The sequence below is a fragment of the Halichoeres trimaculatus genome, unplaced genomic scaffold (assembly GCF_033239565.1).
Source record: "Halichoeres trimaculatus isolate MK-OKI-2021-1 unplaced genomic scaffold, fHalTri1.1 fHalTri1_scaffold_12, whole genome shotgun sequence".
Lineage (NCBI taxonomy): Eukaryota > Metazoa > Chordata > Actinopteri > Labriformes > Labridae > Halichoeres > Halichoeres trimaculatus.
Window position 1 is genome coordinate 3,617,835 of NW_027437190.1, and position 12,153 is coordinate 3,629,987.

General features: G+C 41.6%; 1 long non-coding RNA gene across 1 annotated transcript in view; it reads right to left on the minus strand.

The window, feature by feature from the left end:
• LOC141801073 (uncharacterized) overlaps positions 1 to 12,153 on the minus strand; it is a 42,238-nt gene that overhangs the window by 13,578 nt on the left and 16,507 nt on the right. Inside the window, exon 2 of the long non-coding RNA XR_012599371.1 lies at positions 11,641 to 11,707. This is a non-coding gene — a long non-coding RNA (uncharacterized LOC141801073). The remainder of the gene's footprint in view (positions 1 to 11,640; positions 11,708 to 12,153) is intronic.

Sequence of the window (12,153 nt, forward strand, 5' to 3'; positions counted from 1 at the left end):
GCAGATTGTGACTTTACTGTAAAGAAATATAAAGTTATCTTTATCACTAGAACCACCACTGCAGTCTGACAGACACTTTTGGATTTTCTCCAACGTTAGCTAAAGTTAGCCTAATGTTAGCTCCTAGCTGTGTTGTTCGTCATGTCTCTTTGTTTGTTGGGAGTTCATTGGCCTGTTTTGTTCTACTTTTTGTTCTTTGGTGATTGTTCATCATTGTTAGCTGTTGTCCAAAAAGCTCTAGTTAACCCAATGTTAGCTTCTGGAGCTTAGCTTCATTAGCTTATCTGTAATAGCTGAGATAACAAAGGTTTTCAAACGTTGTGCTGAATGATTCAGTGTAAATCCTGTAGCTCAAACTAACAGAGACTCACTCTTGGTAAAGATGGTAAAAAGGAGGTTATATTTTTGTCCTGACCAATGCTGATCCTCTGTCTTGTTGTCTGAGATGCTGATGCTAACCAGATGCTGTTTATCAGGTTTTCTCTGGGAGCTGTAAATTTAGTCTGTAGCTGAAGCTTTTTATCGAGCTTCTCAACAATAAAATGATTCATATTTCCCTCCAATGTGGACTTTAGAGACTTTTGGTGACTGAAAGATGATCTGTGATCTTTCTGTCTCTGAAAATCATCAACAACATCCTGTGAAATGTCTCATGCTATGACACCTGCCATAGTGCCTGTTACTGAATGTTCAGTGTTTGTCTGAGTGAGGGGAGGGGGGCAGGGCATTTTACCACTGTTACCTTGTCTTATGGGTTGGTTGTTTTGCTGTTTTCTTGTTTATTTTTCTTTATTATGATCTTTGGTTTCATGTGGACTGATTTGAGCTTTACTTTTATTATTATTTATTATTGTTTGGTCAAGTCCCATTTTTACGGTCACACCAGTGTTTGTTTTTGGTCTTTAGTTTTGAGTTTCAGCTCCTCTTTTCTCTTTTTTATGAGACACTGCTCAGTAACAGTTAGGATTGTTTTTCTGTCCAGGCTGTACTGGAGGTTGTGGCTGTTGTTTACAGGTTATCTAGTCAGGATGGTCTTGTTTTTTTTTTTTTCATTAGATGTGCATTTCTACTTTCCATTAGATCTGTAGTGTAATGTTATGACATTTTGTTTATAGGTTTGTCCTAATGAGCCTGTCAGGCATGGTTTGTGAGTTGTCTATTTATTGGTAAAATGAATTATTGTATTTTAAACTATTTTCTGCTGTTAGAAAAATAAAGATTGTATTTATATTTCTTTTTTCTAAAACACGCACTATTGTTTTTATTTCTGGAGTTTAACTGTGTTTCTGAAAGGGGAAACACCTTAAACCTCTGAAAATGAATATGTAGAGGTTTGGAATTCTGCACATGCTCAGTCTGAACATCTAGCGTTGTTACTTTATATTCATGTTAAAGGTCTGAGAGAGCAGAATACCCCCTCTTTAAAGATGCAACTTTCAGCTAAAACCTTGAACTGACTGGGTTTCCAGCTGTGTCCTCTGCCTGCAGTGTACTGTATACTCTGAGAATGGCATTGATCTACTCTTCCTGTCTAAAGTGGAGCTGACATTATCTCCAGGTCCATCAGAGCAGGGACAGAGCAGCAGGACGTTTATGTCTATCTGAGCCGGTCGACGGTTCAAATGTAAAGCAGCTTCTTCCGTTCCTGGAGAAAAAGAGGGATGAAATATACCACTGAAGTATTATTAAATTATATATTTTTCTTCATCTGTTCTAAATCTCTACTTTCTCATCTAAGACGGCAACTTTTAGAGCTTAATTAGTTCATGAAATCTCACAGAGCGCCGTCCCTGAAGCAGAGTCCCCACGGCAGACCAACAACAGTCTGCTCATTAGAAGAAGCCACTGGTCTGTGTCTGTCGCTCTGCATGGACTGCTATCTGCGTCTCTGAGGCTCCGAGGAGGCTACTGAGGAACACACGTGTGCTGAAGAACACACACACATGCACACACACACACACACACATGCACACAGAGTAAAGTTTACCTCAAGACCCGATATTAATGTGTGATATCAGCTGCAAACACGCACTGAAGTTCTTCGTCCATATCAAACACATTTTGGGAAAAAAAGTCCTCCTTAGTTTTTTAATTTATACATCATGAAATAGTTTTTAAATTTAAGCTTTAAAAGTATTGGTTACTATTTAGTTTCCTGCTCTAAAGACATTTTAAGCAAAACCAAATGAGATGCATTTTAACAAAACCAACATTTGCCACTCAGTTTCCTGAACTGTGCAGAGAACAGGTGTGAGTGTGTTAAATATCTGTTTCTAATACGGAGTCTGACCCCCATGGGAAGTAGACTCAGGGATCTCAGAGAAGGGACAGAAGATGCTGTCTGCTTCAGATCTACACTAAATAATTAAAACCTTGACACAACCCTGAGTGGATTATTTTTAATGCTTTGAAGATAAAACTGTAAAAATACACTTTATTTGACAACTTTTGTTAAGAATGGAAAAATATGGAAAAATCGAATTTATCGTGGTTATTGTGGAGTATGGAAGAGACACAACAGGGATGTGATGGACTAACCAACGAACAAGTTTTTCCAGATACCAGCCGTATCTTCAGGTACCTCACTGCTAGCCAGGGCAGTGAACGCCACCGTGAACAACATCCATCCCATGTCTCGCTCATTTTAAAGAGCTATTTCACACAGGGAGCATCAGTGTTGTTCTTGCAGCTATTTTGCAAAACTTTCAGACTTCAATCAAAAGAAAACCCCAGAAAAACTTGCAACGGCACTTTGTAATGACACGTGCCTCACTCATTTTAAAAACATTCTGAAAGGGAGGATAAAACAGAGCTTATTGGACAAGTTTTTACGGAAACACCTGCAGGCAAAAGTGAGGAAAGCATGACGGAAAGGGCAAAAATCAGCCAATAAGATTCAGTTATTCAGTGCTTTCTCCTCTGCCTTCATTATCATCTTCAAATGTTTTGATCTCCACAGTAAAATCTGAACATTAAAACACTGCAAAAGTACAGTTCACACTCTTGTATTGTATTTTTATACAGCATTCCTTGTGCAAAAGCAGCAGCTTATCAACAGGCCGGTCTGGATGGGCCGAGGCCCAGCCAATCAAGTTGCTTTTTCCTTTTTTCTTTTTTGGGCCACACAGCCACCATATCTGTCCTGTCATGGATGAGGACATGCAGAGGGGATTCTATAGGCTTACTGTAATGCTAGCTGCTGTTACTTTGTTTATACTAATTAATTCTGTGGCACATCCACTTTTATTCAGGTCACAACTGTTTAAAAAATCCATTTTCTTATTAAAAAACGTGACCAAAAAAAGAAAAAAAAAAAGTTTATTTGGGGTGTCCAGGTTAACCTTTTTAAACCCTAAGGTTTGCTTCGCTCCACAACAAAAGCCATAAAATGAAGCACTTATCATATCCATCCATCCATCCATTTTCTTCCACTTATCCGGGGTCAGGTCGCGGGGGCAGCAGCCTAAGCAGGGAAGCCCAGACTTCCCTCTCCCTTGCCATTTCGTCCAGCTCTTCTGGGGGGATCCCAAGACGTTCCCAGGCCAGCGGAGAGATGTAGTCTCTCCAGCGTGTCCTGGGTCTGCCCTGGGGTCTCCTCCCAGTGGGACGTGCCCTGAACACTTCACCAGGGAAGCATCCTCATCAGATGCCCGAGCCACCTCATCTGGCTCCTCTCAACGTGGAGGAGCAGCGGCTCTACTCCGAGCTTCTCCCGGATAGCCGAGCTTCTCACCCTATCTCTAAGGGAGAGCCCGGCCACCCTACGGAGGAAGCTCATTTCGGCAGCTTGTACCCACGATCTTGTTCTTTCGTTCACTACCCAAAGCTCATGACCACAGGTGAGGGTGGGAACGAAGATCGACCGGTAAACAGAGAGCTTTGCCTTCCGGCTCAGCTCCCTCTTCACCACGACAGACCTGTGCAGAGTCCGCATTACTGCGGACGCCGCACCGATCCACCTGCCGATCTCTCACTCCATCCTTCCCTCACTCGTGAACAACACTCCGATATACTTAAACTCCTCCACTTGGGGCAGGATCTCCCGGAGAGGGCAGTCCACCCTTTTCCGGCTGTGGACCATGGACTTGGATTTGGAGGTGCTAATTCTCATCCCAGCCGCTTCACACTGGGCTGCGAACCGCTCCAGAGAGAGTTGAAGGTCATGGCTTGATGAAGCCAGCAGGACCACATCATCTGCAAAAAGCAGCGATCTAATCCTGAGGTCACCAAACCGGACCCCCTCGACACACTGCGCCTAGAAATTCTGTCCATAAAAGTTATGAACAGAATCGGTGACAAAAGGCAGCCCTGGCGGAGTCCAACCCGCACTGGAAACGAGTCCGACTTACTGCCAGCAATGCGGACCGAGCTCTGGCACTGGTCGTACAGGGAATGGACGGCTCGTAACCAGCAGCCTGACACCCCATACTCCCGGAGAACCCCCCACAGGACTCCCCGAGGGACACGGTCGAGTGCCTTCTCCAAGTCCACAAAACACATGTGGACAGGTTGGGCAAACTCCCATGCACCCTCAAGAACCCTGCTGAGGGTATAGAGCTGGTCCACAGTTCCACGGCTAGGACGAAAACCACATTGCTCCTCCTGAATCCGAGGTTCGACTATCCTATGGACCCTCCTCTCCAGTACCCCTGAATAGACCTTACCAAGGAGGCTGAGGAGTGTGATCATATATAAATGATCATATTACACATCAGATTAATCTCAGCTATGAACACCACAAGTCATACTCCAGCGACATAAATACCAAAACTGACACATCAGAACAAATGTCTCAGTGTTCCCTTTATTATGACACCAGAATGATTCACACAGACCTTGTAGAGGCAGAGATATACTGTTTACAATGTGAGAACATCATTTTCTAGCAGAGAACCAAAAAAGAGACCAAGCTCATAGGGTTAACAGTATTTCAATTTATTTCAATGGGTAGAATTGATTTGATATATGAGTAATTTGAGTTACGGGCTCTGTCACAGAACAAATTAAACTCATAAGTCTGGGCTCCACTGTATTCAGTAAGCCTGTTAGCGCTGACTTGTAAATCTTAAAACTTAGAATCAAATGTTTAATCTCACACCAAACTTCAACAGCTGCAGTTTCTTCGTGCTACCAGCATGATGGAAAAAATTGGCGCGATGTCACCAAATAGCTCTGAATTTGAACCAACAGCTACCAGCTAATAGAGTGATCTGCATCAAGCAGCACACAGAGAAACCAAAGGAGCTAATGCTGTGACCCCTCATGTTCTTAAGTGTGGATCTGCATCAAACAGAGAAAACAGCTAAACTGAAACTCCTGGACTGTGTTAATGGGGTCACATGGACCAGGGATCCCTGTATGCTAGTGAGATACCAAAATCTGGTAAAACTGCACGCCATACTGACACTGATTGGACATTTGATACATGCAGTTCAGGGATTTATCAGTCCACAATGACTGCAAAACTGGCACATGGGCTTTGGTATCAGGTGATACCAAAACTGTCTGACAGAAAAAGGACAGAAGAGCAGAAGAGAGGTAAACAGGAGAGAGATAAAGCATGAGCTAAAGGCTAAAATGTTTGTGCTACTGTTCATTCCAACCCACAGTCAGCAGTTATTCTGCAGTGGTCTGTTCAAACTTGAGAGTCTATCAATAAAATGAAGAGTGAGGTTACGTTAGCTTTGATTGGTGAGGTTGGAGTTGGTAGACGAGCTCTGGTAGGACATGACCAGGATTCACTAACGTTACAGACATGTCTCACAGCACCGGGCTGTGAGTAGAGCTAAATATATCCAGTTACTAAACTACGGTACAAACTGACAAAGTTTGCTTGTTGTCACGTTTCAAAGCATAGCTCTACCTAACTGTTGATAAATACCTTACCTCGTCATGTTGTATCTGGTAAAATGTTGTCCTGATAAGTAAAAGCAGAGTTAAAAAGACGATCTGATCTCCATTTATTTCCAAAACACACGCTTTGGTAAGAGTGACGTCTTCATGACAGTGTGTGTGACACTCCGGGCCAGAAGGTGGCGCTGCAGTTCAACTAAAACAGATCATCCCTCTCTAAATTAGGACATTTGATTACTACAGATTTAAAAACTGTGTTGAAATGCCAAAAAGCAGAATATTAAACATGATATTAAAATGTGGTTAATTAATGTAAATGATTAAAACTCTGGGATTAATTCTGCTGTATAGAAATAAACTGTTAGCTTGAGTCCTGATGTGGCTCAGACATAAAGTCAGAGATTATGGATGTTTCTCATGAAGCGTATCCTTCTCCTCTGGTGTTTTTACCGTAACATTTTCCTCTCCAGTTTTTTTTTTACTTAAAGCTTCATCCTGTGAATGTTTCCATCAGGTCGAGCTATGTTTTGATGTGTAGGCGCGGCGAGGCGTCCCTGATAACCTCAGGATGGAGGAGCTGCGGTGCTGCAGCTGCAGGGTGAGCAGTGAGGGAGAAGTGGTGACTCTACGATGGTTTGCTTTTCTTTTTTTTTTATTCTGGATGTTTGGCAGGCGTGGCACACTGCAGCAGCTCTGAACCAGCTGGCATACACACACGCACACACACACACACACACACACAGACAGGAAGAGAGAGGGAGAGTGAAAGGAAGACAGACGTGTGGTGAGAAAACTCTGAGACGGATGAAGAGGTGTGAGAAGACAGATTTAAAATAAAGGAGACGATCACGGGAAGTTTAGGGTATATACGTGACTGACAGAGAGAAAGCTCGCTCTGCTATCGTCTCTCTGCCTCACAGGTGATGCTACAGATTTCTGGTGTGTGTGTGAGTGTGTGTGTATTTGTGTGTGTGTGTGAGCAGCAAACTGAGCCGTCATCTGCAGAGCCAGTGGTGCCAAATTACAAGAGCCTATTAAACTGTTACTTTTCCTAATTAGCTTCCCGTGAACTCGGCCGCTGTACGTCCTGAAATGTGTATCCCTTTTATAATCCTTCCCGCAGAATAATTTAAATTGGAGGTAGCTACCTCCAGGCTGTGCGGGGCTGGAGTCATTTCCAGGCCACATTAAATGATAGGATCTGTAATAAGACTGAAATATAGCTTGGCTGATGGAGCTAGGTGAAGGAGAGAGCTCCTCTTCTATTAATCCTAATGTGAATCTGATGGAGGAAGAATAAAGTGATTAAATGATTAATCCCTCAAGGAGCCGCATGTGTAAGTTGTGTAACTAAAATTACATTGATGCATTCATACAATTATGTAATTTGTTAAACACTTCAAAGTGGGTGAAATGCAAATTGAATCCAGTGACTCACGGCTTCAGGTACCGAGGCGGGATTATCAGATCGAACCAAACCCACGACGAGAAAGTAATTAAAACATCCTCAGACACAAGAGCTTTATCTCTCTGTGTTTGGGAGCAAGTTTGTTGTGTTTGAGGGAGATTTTGTCAATATAGAAAGAAGTTTCCAGGATAACAGTGTGAGCGGGGGATTGTTTGCAGGAACATGAAGGTTTCTGTGGCGTTCGCTGAGAGCGGCGCAGTGTGGCCCACAGTTTGCTTATTGCCTCTACTTTACTGAGCAGGACGTCTGCCAAGCTCCCAAATGACTGTGTGTGTGTGTGTGTGTGTGTGTGTGTGTGTGTGTGTGTGTGTGTGTGTGTGTGTGTGTGTGTGGGTCAGACATGCTGAATGGATGGTCCAGCAGCCTCTGTGCAGCCTGACGTGCTCAGCCTGTGTGACAAAGGCTGCTCTGCTAACAAAAACAGGGTTTTGGAGGGTCTGGTCTTGTCTTAAGACTTGTCTTTAGCTGCAAGTAGCACAAAATAAAGCTGCTCGTATAGCTTTGAATTGTTCATATAGAACGAGCAGCACATTGATGCATAATAAACTAATTTGGTTAGATGTTAAAAGTAAATTACACTACTTACTAGTGACCTTTATAAAGAAAGTTATTATAAATAAAATCCCAGAAGCGCTCTATGATAAATTAACATTCTCCTCTAATGAACATATGTACTGTACCAGGCAGGCATCGGAAGGGAGATTCAGGCTGCCTCAGTGCAGGACAAATGTGATAAAAGCTTCGGTTCTCTACAGAGCAATGGTGGCATGGAATCTACTACCAAGCTTTTAAATTTCAGACGGTAACAGAAGTTGCTTCAACAAGAAATTAAAGGTGTATTTGTAACATATGGCTGACCTGAAAGATAATAAAATGAACTACTTCTCACTAATGATTTTTTTTTTTTTGCTGTAGTCCCAAAAGGTTAGAAAAGTTCTGTGGTTTGTCTCTTCTTCTTTTTTTTTTTCTTTTTTTTTTTTTTTTTTTGAACAAACTTGTAAACGTGTATTGGTTATTTTCTGCAATCAAGTGGTGGATAATAGAGCTACTGTATGAGTGGACTGTGTGAATGTTGTGAGTGTAGTGTATATAGGCATGCTTAAAAATATGATATTTTTTGTTGAAAGTGTAATATGTGGACCCCAGGAAGAATTGCTACTGCATAGTTGCTGTATCTAATGGTGGATCCTAAATAAATCAAATCAAATTTATGCTCAATGTTACATACAGATCTGGATCCAGACGGAGCCCTCTGTCCGTGCTCTGCATTTGTTTCATCTGTATTTCTCTATGTTCCCATAAGATTTATGGATACGGGCCAAACAGAGCAGTATCACTGAGAACTGTTGGGGGCAGTGTTGCTGTTACTACTTAGCTTTAGTGAGACACAAAGAAGAAATAACAATGGCAGAACTTTCACAATGTATTTAACAGCCTCACCGACCACCTCCTCATACAACGCTGCTTCTGTGTTTGTCTTTTATGCAAGTGGTGTATTAGTAATACCTCCTCTACAGTCTCCATGTTTGTTTTTGAGTTCTGTTTACATAAACTTTTGACTCTGGGGTGCTCCCCCTGGTGGATTTGTTGGTTAACTGCAATGCCAACGTAAAGGACGCCTGGTACGTAAGCAGTGACAGTAACATTGCTTGGAAAGTGTGTGTACATTTTTGTACGTAAAGGAAGGAGAAATGGGACTTAACTACTAATGTAATTATTTTGATCTGTTTTTGTACTTTTTACTTTATTGTTAATCTAACTGCTGTATTGTATGACGAGTTACGGAAATAACAATTGTTCCCCTGGGATTAATGAAGTATATCCGTTTCTGAAAACAGAAAAATACCTGTGCATCGCCAGTCTAAAAAAAAGCACAGAGCAACCTGAAGACAGCAGCTGCCTCCTCATCCAGGAGCAGCATCAGTATGGATTCAGCTGTGCACTTAAACAGACCAATGTGTTTCTCTTTTTTAGACGTATGCACCTGATCTATCCTTTACAGTCCCAACCACACAGCAAAAACGAAAATCTAAGTAAGGGTTGAAGTCTTATTATCAGTACAAAATAACTTTTTGGATTCAATATAAACCACATTTGAGGCATTAAAAACAAAAATGATGCCTGGACTACTTAAAAGGCTCTAAAGACACTGGCCCTCATTTATCAAACGTGCGTACGCCTGAAAAAAGGGTGTACGCTCAAATCCCACGCCAGGTTTGAGTTCGAGTACGCAAGTTTCATGTCAGTGGGGAGCACGGTACAGCGAGGGAAATCTGTCTGTGGAGGAGAATTATTAGATCATATGAGCACAAAACATTTTCAGAAATAAAAACAGATTTTCGTAGAATAATATTTAGATCCTTGAATTAGATATGACACCAAGAATGTTTCTGTTCTTCTGCCAATCTATAAAATATTTGGCTATGAAAGAGCAGCATGAGCTGTCAGCTGATTTTTCCACATAAAAAAATATATTTCCTCTATCGGTTTACTTAAAAAAAAAAAAGAAATAGAGAGGCTGTTTTCAGTTTTTAATACACTCTCATGTCCTTGATTAAGTCTCCACAGAGAACATTCAGATAACGATGGATCAAACTTTTAGCCTGGATTTTTTTAAAGGAAGCACCACATTTGAACGTTGTTATAGGATTGCTCTTACACCCAGATCTGCACCAATTCCCACGCACATTTGATAAATAATGGGCCTATGAAACTTGGTGTATGCTTGATGTGCCTGCTAGGTGTGTGTGGCTTCATGTGGGTAAATGTCATCATTTTGGCGGCCACATTCAAGCGGAAACAAAAAAAAAAATGAAATCTTATAAAGTGATTTTGTCTAATTTAGAAGAAATTAGTAGAAAATGTCTTTGTAGACTTAATATGAGTCACATTGTCCAGACCAGTCCAGAAAATGTCTTGTTTCAAGTTAAATGAGGTCTGAATTGCTTGTAACAAGTTAAAAAATCTGCCAGTAGAACAAGAGAAAAGTTATTAAAACAAAAAGTATTAAAACATTATTCATGTTTCAAGCTAATTTTCTAGCAAATTACTCTTGTCAACTTTTCAAATCTTTGTCTTTAGACAACTTCAAACAAGACGTTTTTCTTGGCTGATCAGTTTAATGTGGCTTGTATTGAATATAATAAGACAATCTTTACTTAAAGTAAGAAAAAAAACTTGATAAGATTTCAGTTTTTTGCAGTTTAAACAGTTAAAAAAAAAAAAAAAAAAAAGGATGCCATCTCGATCAGCTTGACGTGAGGTCATTGACCATCTTCCAGTCATCTACCAATCAGAGCTAACGTAACCTCACTCTTCATTTTATTGATAGACTCTCAAGTTTGAACAGACCACTGCAGAATAACTGCTGACTGTGGGTTGGAATGAAGCACAGATAAACCTGTGTGTTAGCATTTAGCTTGTATTTTAGCCTTTAGCTTGTGCTCTATCTCTCTCCTGTTTATCTTTCTTCTGCTCTTCTGTCCTTTTTCTGTCTCCTCCTCTGCTCCTGTGTCCACCATCACTACAAAATAAAACCTGACTCATCCACAGACACTGAGTAACACTTAAAAATAATCCTGTTTAGAGCTGATAATCTCATTTTACATCGTGAATTATGAACAAGCAAAAACATAAAAGTGAGATTGTTTCTAGATGACCTATAAAGCCCTCTCAGAGACTTCAGTGACCACTAAAGGCCAGCTCAGAATAACAGAGAGACCATTAAATGTCTTTCCTGTCGTGTCTCAGCTGAGTCATGTGAGTTTCCAGGACAGAAGTGGGCTGAAAGCGTCCTCTCTCCCCGAGCCACGAGGCCTCGAATCATCAGCTGAGAGTCTGACTGAACAAACAGACGGAGACACTGACCTCGACCTGACAGTGAACCTCCAGGAAAACAGGAAAGACGTCTGATGGACCACATAAAGCGTCTGCTTATTAGAGAGATTTAATTGTTTCTGGGGTAAATATTTAAAAACATGGAGGATTCATCTGAGGAGGGTTTAATGAATTATTCATATTTACCCTCACTCAATTTGTAGTTATGATTATGTAATAAATGTTCATTAATTTGTTTTTTTTCTTCACAGTTTCTTCTTGAAAGTCTGGTTTGTTAAATGACTAACCAGATGGAGATGGGCCAGAGCTTCCTGTAAAAGCTTCACTCACCAGCAGCTCTGACGCTGAGCCATGAGCAAACACATTTAATTGGATCAAATCAGCAGAATCAAACCCGAATGAAGCCGACCTTTATCTGAACACTGCTGGAGTAAACAGGCGGCAGAAAGGCAGTAAACACTTTAATTTGCAGTAATTCTTACCTCTCAGCTGACTCCAGGCTGCAGGTGGAAAGTCTCTGCTCCTCAGATAACGGCCCACGGTCCACGGCTGGAAGAAAGCAAATGTCAACGTAATTAATCCTGTTTTCCTTTAAGAGTAATAATAGAGGGCCGGACTGAGACTCCCCTCTCTCTCTCACACACACACACTCACACAGTTACTCGTAGCTTTTCAAATTCAGCGCAATAAATCACAAATTGATGCTTGTGTTTGTGTTTTTGCACTTGTGTAGGTTTGTGGTTGTCTGTACGTTTCTCTTTCTGTGTCTGTGAGTGTGTGTGTGTGTGTGAGTGTGTGAGTGTGCCGTCCCTATAGCCCATCTGTGCCTCCCTATCGACTGCGTCTCTGTCCCAGGCGGCGTGGCTGTGATGAGGTCCACTCTGCGTCAGTAATAAGCTCATTAATCATGCAGCCGTACGGCCTGCAGCTCCCCGTCCACACACCAGCTATGATTATCAGCATCGATTGGCTCAGAGGAAAGCAGCCGCCGCCTC